Source organism: Arachis hypogaea, chromosome 18 (genome assembly GCF_003086295.3).
Source record: "Arachis hypogaea cultivar Tifrunner chromosome 18, arahy.Tifrunner.gnm2.J5K5, whole genome shotgun sequence".
NCBI lineage: Eukaryota > Viridiplantae > Streptophyta > Magnoliopsida > Fabales > Fabaceae > Arachis > Arachis hypogaea.
Window position 1 is genome coordinate 122,377,141 of NC_092053.1, and position 9,038 is coordinate 122,386,178.

A 9,038-nucleotide genomic window follows, 5' to 3' on the forward strand; every position below is an offset into this window, starting at 1 on the left:
TGAGTTTAATTATAGTCACTTCCAGTGCTATATCTGACTATTGAGTTTGATTATAATAAAATTCGAGTAAGAAGTTGTAGATTTCATTTATAATATTCAATAAGCCCTGTTAGATGTTACTATTTATTAAATTCACCATAGCTGGAAGTGTATAGTTAAATATATGTTGCGACTTAGAGAATAGAGATCACCAATCATTTTGTTCCTAAGGCCAATAATAACTCAGAATTTTAGATAACTCAGAATGTTTGAGTGTAAATTCACTAATCACATGTAAAACCTATTACAACTAGAAAAAATGCAAGGGATAATGGTATTGAAGCTGGTAGCATTCAATTCATATTCTTGTTGAGCTTTATTTGCAGACAGTTATCATATTGTGTTACAAATTATTGCAAGTTGCTCTTTGAGGTTAGGTAGCCCTTCATAAATGAGTGCATGCTTTCACTCCTTTGAGTGCTACTCATGCCTGCCCAAAAACTGTTGCTAAAAAAAATAGGGACCCACCTGTCACGTTCTTCGTACAAACCTAAAACCATAAAATGGGTATAATCAAACTTGTAAGGCATATTGATTAATAAATGATAAATAATCAAACAGTATATATAAGATAATCAAACTCATACAAAATACCTGCTAAGCAATTATTATCATGCAAACTGAATCTGTTGATAAAATCAGTCCAAAAACTCTCAAATGCTTCCTTAGACCTAGAATCCCACACAATATGTGTCATATCAACACAAATCTCGTTAAATTGCTTGGATGCTCCTAGTTTTTTCTGAAATTTTCTTCGCGATATGCCAAATACACCATCGATGTCGTGTCATTGGTAATGATTTTTCAATGGCATTTTGCATAGCTTTGCATTGATCCGTCAATATGCCAATAGGCGGCTTGCCACCCATACATCGTATCCAACAATCAAATAACCAAACAAAAGAATTATCTTCTTCGCATGAAAGAAGAGCGCAACCAAGTAGCAATGATTGGCCATGGTGGTTAACCCCAACAAATGTGCCAAAAGGCATATCATACCTATAATAAAAACAAGAGTACATAATTGTTATGGACTGCCAAGTCCAGCCCAGGAAGTCGCCGGGTCGGGGCACTGCCCCATCCAGGCCCAAACCTCCAGCAAAAGGGTTCCATGGGTCGGTCCCTAACACCCGACCCAGGGCCCGACCAACTCCACCCAAAGCATGCTATCGTGCGGGTCGATGCCCTCAAGGTCGGTACCCGGCATCCCAACCCGAAGTACGGGACGACCCGATCACGTGGAAAGCAACAGCTCACAGGTCCTCTATCAATGGGCCTAACCTTTAATGAGCCCACCCAACATAGTATATAAGGGGAAAGGACAGCTTTCCCCCTAAGGTACGTCACATCCTTACCTAATTCTGCCACCCTCCAGTACGGACTCTGACTTGATCGTCAGAGTGTCCTTGCAGGTGGCCACCCACTGCTCCGTTCAACCTCCGACGTCGCCAGCGCATGATTTCCCTCGCTCCACGCCAGCTCGGGGTCTCCATTCTCTCCTAATCATCACCTACTGATGACCCGAGAACACCAGGTAACGAACATTGGCGCCGTCTGTGGGGACCCAATGCAGACATGGAGCGACCCATCACTTCAGAGGAGCTCCGCTAAGGAGGCGGAGCTCGTTTGAGCAGGGCGAGTTCGACAGCCCGCACTGCCGAACAACCGAGAACCTCCGTTCAACCAATCAACAAATGTACACCAAGACCCCCGAAAGGTGTCCCTTCGAAGGGACGGGAGCCGACAGCGCCAAGATCATGCAAGAACTCAGGCATAGAGTACAAAATCTTGAGCGGGAGCTGGCGGCAAGGAACCAATCCCACGAAGGCGTCAGCCACTCACACGGCGGCGCCAGCCGGTCCCATGCCCGCACCCGCTCCCCTTCCCTAGCACATGACAGCCAAGGAAGAAGACTAACAAGGCATGAAGAGGTGCACACACAAGCAACTTCAAGACCCACCCAAGGCGAATCAGAAAGCCGCTGAGAATCCCCAAAAAGGAAACCCCGGAGACAACAAGATCCCATTATCCTAGGAGCCACCCCCTTTCACCCGTCAATCCTCAAGCTCCGGCTCCCGAGAAACTTCGACAAGTCGACGGACATGAGGTACGATGGGACCAAGGATCCCCAAGAGCATATCATGGCTTTTGAAGCAAGGATGAACTTTGAAGGGGTAGGTGACGCGGTCAGATGCCGAGCATTCCCCGTAACGCTGGCTGGTCCAGCGATTCGATGGTTCAACACCCTCCCACAAGAGTCGATCACAACTTTTGTAGACCATAGTCGAACTTCTGCTGGGGGTTACCCCAAAAACCCAGGGAGCCGACTAGAAAATTCCTAGATAGGTTCAACGATGAGTGCTTGGAGATCGACGGCCTCACAGACTCAGTCGCTAGTCTATGCCTAACAAACGGCCTACTAAACGAAGACTTTAGGAAGCACCTCACAACTAAGCCCGTATGTACCATGCAGGAAATTCAAAGCGTGGCCAAGGAATACATCAACGATGAAGAAGTCAGCCAGGTCATAGCAGCCAATAAACGGTAGCTCCCTAGCTCGTCAACCCGGCAGGCCCCTCAAATCGACAAGTACAAAGAAGCCACCAGGGACGACACCTTAAACAAGCCACCCAAGCACCCACGGTTAGGAAGGTTCACGAACTATATGCCACTTGCGGCACCTATAATAGAAGTCTACCAACAAATTACAGACAAGGGAATTCTATCCAAACCTAGGCCGTTGAAGGAGAGAACGGGAGGCAACAAGAGCCTCTACTGTGATTACCACAAGGGGTTTGGACACAAAACCCAAGACTGCTTCAACCTCAAGGATGCCCTGGAACAAGCCATTAGAGAAGGAAATCTGAGGGAATTTTCCCGGCTCATCAGAGAACCGAGGAGGCGGGAAAGAGAACGCTCCGAGGAAGACCAGAGCCGAACTGTTAAGCCAAGACAAGAACCCGTAGGGGATGCAGGCAACCCCCAACTTTCGTGGTCAACATCGTGGTCGGGCGCGACAGCCCCCCCAGATCCAAGTCGGCAGCAAAAAGGGATGCCCGCGTGCTCTCCATCTCGGCAAATGGTCCCGCCACCAGCAAAAGGCACCTCACAATATCCTTTGGCCCAGAAGACAAATGGTTCAATGACCTCCCCGAAAACCCCCCATGGTAGTTACAGCAATGGTCGGAATAGGACTGGTTAGACGCATCCTCGTCGACACGGGAGCCGACTCTAATATCTTATTTAGAAACGTCTTCGACGCATGGGGCTTAAGGAATCCGACCTCAAAAATCACCAACACGGAGTTATGGGACTAGGTGACAATTACATTAAACCCAACGGGATGATCTCTCAGCTGTAATATGCAACTGGTGACACCAGGAAATCGGTTATGGCAGACTTCGTAGTCCTCAGAGACTCTACTACTTATAACATTATCCTATGATTGAAAACTATCAATGAATTCTCAGCTGTAATATGCACCAAGTTCATAACAATGAAGTTCATAACGGATAAGGGAACAGTTGGTTCCATAAGGGGAGACTTAGAGACAGCAGTCACCTGCGACAGCGCCAGTCTCTCCTTAAGGAAAGAATCTAAGAAAGCAGCTGGCATATTCCTAGCAGATCTGGACGTCAGGATGGAGGACAAGCCAAGACCTGAACCAGAAGGAGACATGGAAAAGTTCCAAATAGGGAAATTGGCAGATCAGTTTACTTTCATAAACAGGAACTTACCCCATGAACTCAAGGGCCCCCTCATAGAGATCGTAAGAGCAAATGGTGACTTCTTCGCATGGACTCCATCAGACATGCCGGATTTGGATCCCGAGGTCATGTCCCACCGGCTAGCCATAAAGCCCGAGGCCAAACCGGTAGCCCAACAGCGAAGGAAGATGTCGCAAGAAAGAGCCGAAGAAGTCGCCAAGCAAATAGCAGCACTGCTAGAAGCAGGGTTCATCAAAGAACTTGAGTACTCGACATAGCTGTCCAATGTCGTCCTAGTAAAAAAAGCCAGTGGAAAATGGAGGATGTGTGTCGATTACTCCGACCTGAACAAGGCGTGCCCAAAAGAATCCTTTCCCCTCCCCAACATTGACACCTTGGTTGACTCGGCGGCGGGATATCGTTTCCTCAGTTTCATGGATGCCTATTCCGGCTATAACCAGATCCAGATGCACCGACCCGACGAGGACACAACATCATTCATAACACCAGGGGGCACCTATTGTTACAAGGTAATGCCCTTCGGACTGAAGAATGTAGGGGCCACCTACCAAAGGCTAATGAGCAAAGTCTTCCACGACCTCATCGTCAAGACGGTAGAGGTATATGTCGATGACATCCTAGTAAAAACAGCAGAGCCGAAGAAGTTAATAGACGACCTCCAGGCTGTCTTCAAAGCACTAAGGGAATTCAACATGAGGCTTAACTCGCTTAAATGCGCATTCGCCATGGAAGTAGGGAAATTTCTGGGGTTCATGATAACACAAAGAGGGGTAGAAGCCAACCCGGACAAGTGCGAAGTCGTCCTCAAGATGACAAGCCCTGGGTGCATCAAAGATGTGCCAAGGCTCACCGGAAAGCTCACAACTCTATCTCGGTTTCTCGGAGCCTCGGCTGAAAGGGCAATCCCATTTTTCAACCTAATGAAGAAAGGAATCGCCTTCGAATGGACCCCGGCATGCGAAGAAGCATTCATCCATTTCAAGAAGATACTCTCGGAGCCTCCTGTACTCAGCAAGCCCAGAGAAGGGGAGTCACTACGCAAGCGATGGCGGCAGTCCTAGTCCGGAAAGAAGACAAGGCTCAGCGCCCAATATACTTTATCAGCAAAATACTCCAGGGCGCAGAGATGAGGTACACCAAGTTGGAAAAACTGGCCTACGCTCTACTGATCTCATCTAGAAGGCTAAAGCAATATTTCCAAGGGCACACAATCATTCTGAGAACCGACCAAGCCATTCGACAAGTCCTCCAGAAACCCGACCTGGCGGGAAGAATGATGGCATGGGCAATAGAGCTGTCCCAATATGATTTGCAATACGAGCCAAGACAGGCAATCAAAGCCCAAGCCATTGCAGACTTCCTTGTAGAAGTCACAATGGAGACTCCCGACACACCGAACACACGGTGGAAACTCTATGTTAACGGAGCATCCAACCAAATATTCGGAGGTGCCGGGATCATCCTCGAAAACTCTGCAGGAATAGCCTACGAGCAATCCATCAAGTTCGAGTTCCTGGTCTCCAATAACCAGGCCGAGTATAAAGCACTGATAGGGGGACTGATACTAGCCAAAGAAGTCGGAGCGTCAAAAGTGGAAATCAGTAGCGACTCCCAAGTCGTTACCTCCCAAGTAAATGGCAACTACCAAGCCAGGGACGCGCTACTACAGAAATACTTGGAAAAGGTAAAAGAGCTATGCAAAAGCTTCGAAGAAGTCACAATCCAGCACGTCCCAAGAGAAAGAAACGCCCGAGCAGACCTCCTTTTCAAGCTCGCGAGCACCAAACCCGGAACGGGGAACAGATCCCTAATCCAAGGGCTGGCAACGAAACCTGCAATCGTCATGTGCACAACCCAGGTGCCAAATCCACCCTCATGGATAGACCCCATCTCCCGGTATCTGGAGCATGCGGAAACACCCCTAGATGAGAAGGAAGCACAGGCTATTAAAAGGGAAGCCCCAAATATACAATCATACAAGGACAATTGTACAAGCGATGGCTTCACCAACCCCTACTCAAATGCTTACACCCCGACCAGACGGACTATGTCCTAACAGAAGTCCACGAAGGGTGTTGTGGTCACCACATCGGGGGAAGATCTTTAGCAAGAAAGATCATCCGAGCAGAATACTACTGGCCCACAATGATGTCGGACGCTCAGGAGTTCGTGAAAAGATGCAAAAAATGCCAAGAAAATGCCAACTTTCACAAAGCACCTCCCGAAGAGCTTAGTCTAATGATGGCCCCCCGACCTTTCGTCCAATGGGGAGTCGACCTCTTAGGGCCATTCCCACCGGGGCCCGGGCAAGTGAAGTACTTAATAGTGGTCATAGACTATTACACCAAATGGGTGGAAGCAGAACCACTAGCCAGCATATCCGCAGCTAATTGTCAAAAGTTTATGTGGAAACAAGTGGTCACTAGATTCGGGATCCCAGAGAGCGTCATATCAGACAACGGGACACAGTTCACCGACAAAAAATTCAAAGGATTCCTAGAAGGTCTAAAGATCAAACAGAAGTTCTCCTCAGTCGAACACCCCCAAACCAACGGCCAGATCGAAGCAGCCAACAAAGTCATCCTAAAGGGGCTGAAGAAGCGACTTGAAGGGAAGAAGGGCTCATGGATAGACGAGCTAGCCTCAGTCTTGTGGTCGTACAGAACCACCCCCCAATCATCTACCGGCGAAACCCCTTCCGACTCACATACGGGGTCGACGCAGTCATCCCAGTCAAGGTCGGGAAACCAACCCCAAGGTTACTCCTCGGAGGAGGAAGTGAGGCGATCGAAAAGGACCTGGCCGATGAGACGAGGCAAATGGCACACCTAGCAGAAGCAGCAATAAAGCACAGAATAGCCCTAAGGTACAATGGCAAAGTACTGAAGAGAAGCTTAGGAGAAGGCGACCTGGTCTTGCGACGTAACGACATAGGACCACCAACCCTTGGGGAAGGCAAGCTAGCCGCGAACTGGGAAGGACCTTACAGAGTAAGAGAAGTCCTCAGCAAAGGAGGCTACAAGCTAAAAAAACTGGATGGAAACGAGATGCCGAGAACATGGAACATGGCAAACCTCAGGAGGTTCTACTCGTAAGAAGGGGCGACCACACGATCCGACAACCTCAACCCGCCTCCTATGTCCCACCTTTACATTCTCATTCTATGTCTCTCTTTTCTACAATCATGTCATTTCCTTCTATTATCTTTCACTTAATTACACATTACATTATTTTCTTGTCTCAGAATCCTAACAATATGATAAGTTTACTTTTTGCAAAGTCTCAAATCGGAATAACAAGCGAGACAAGAAAGGCAAAATGGTCGACCTAACGGAAATCCGAGATTGATCACCCCGGGAACCATAAGGGACCAAAAGAAAACAAATTGGCTCAGACAAGCAACAACAAATAAATATCACGATAACGGTAAACCAAAAGGTCGCGACGGCCCGAGCAAACAAAAAGCAAAAGCAAGGCCACGACGGCCCGAATAAAACCAGCAATAACCTAAACGGCAGTCGTAAATATAAGCAAAAAGAAAAAGTATTCGGTACAGCCAAAGGACGCCTCATAATAGGCCCCAGAATAAAGAACAAGTTACAAAACAAAACAAAGAGCAAAGGAAACCGGGAAATATCCATCCAAGCGCTTAAAGAATGTCAACAATCTTCCCGGCCTCCACAGTCTTCATCGTACCAACTTGGGAGAGGTCAAGATCGGGAGCCAGAACGGCCACCTGCAGCTTTATCCTTCCTTAGTCAGCTTGACGGCCTCACGAGCCCCCTTTGCAAGCTCCTTGTTCCTTTTCTTCAGGGTAGCCATCTCCTGAGAAGCAGCCTCCGCCGAGCTCTCCGCCAACTTCAGCTTCTCCTCAACCCTCTTCTTTATGGCAGCAGTCTCACCACGGGAGGTATTCAGATCCTTCATCAAGGCCATATCTCGATCCACCAGCCTGTTAATCTCTTTGGCATCCTCCTCAGCCTTCTTCTCCTGCTCGGACAACTTTGTCTTCAGAGATTCCTCCCGAGATCGCGAGTCCGTCAGATCTTTTTGGAAGTTGTGAAGCCTTACCTCCATAGCATGATAGTTGCCCAAGACAGGCTCCACCTTCTTGGCGATAGCAGCAGCTCGGAGAAGACTACCGTAGATCCACTTGGCCTACCCGGAAAGGTCGGCCTCATGAAAAAACTCCTCAGTGCTGGGGAGCAACTGGGACTCGATGAAACCCCCGGCATCGAAGTTTTTCTCCATAACCGAGAGCACCTTCCCGGTATCTCACTTCTTCTTCTTGGATTTACCCACAACCTTCAGCTCATCATCACCAAAACTAAAATCATCTTCAAAAATTTCTGTCTCTATACCATCGGACCCAGCAACCTTCTCGGGAGGAACAACTTTCTCCAGATGAGCCTGGTCGGCCCCGTGCACCTGACCACTGGCCTCCCCGGTTTCCCCTTGCCCCTGACTTGCCATAGGGGTCGCCAAAGAGTCATCCTCACCCTCCTCGTTCCCCTTGATGAGATTCATCAAGTCATCCAAAGTCTTCTTCCCGCCAGCCATGGAAACTGCGAGTAAAGAAAAAGAGAGAAAAGGTGTCAACAATAGAAAATTAAAGAATAGAAGAACTCAAAGGAAAAAGGAACCCACCAACATACGACCGACTGGCCTCCCGGTCCCCCATCACCATACGGGGATTAAGGTTCTTCTCACCAAAAATGGCCAACAGAATATCGGCAATATTGCGATCTTCCGGGCTCAGCCAGTCATAAGATACCTTTATAAGATAGTCGGACCCCGCCCGAAAACTCCAGTAAGTCGGGATCCGCCTAGCCCCCTCAGCCGTAAGCCAGAAAGGCTGATGACCCTCGACCGGTCTAACCTTAAAAAAGGTAGACTTAAAGCCATGATAGGAATCCTCGAATAGGCAAAGATTCTACGCCCCTGTTGGGCCCTAAAAGACATATAACCCTTCTTATCCTTTCCCTAGCTAGAAGGGTTCGTGAGCAAGAAGAGGTAGAGGAAGACATTCACTGAGATCGGCAGCTTCAGGTACTCGCAAACCATCTCAAAGCACCGGATGGAGGCCCAACTATTCGGGTGAAGCTGCGACGGTGCAACATCACAGCAATTTAATAAACCCATAACGAAAGGAGAAAAAGGCAGACGAAGCCCCAAGGTCGTGAACATGGGCTCGTAAACCCACAACCAATCAACAACTCGAGGGGAAGCCAAGTTTTTTTGGCAGACGCTCTCCCGACCAGCAGGGACATA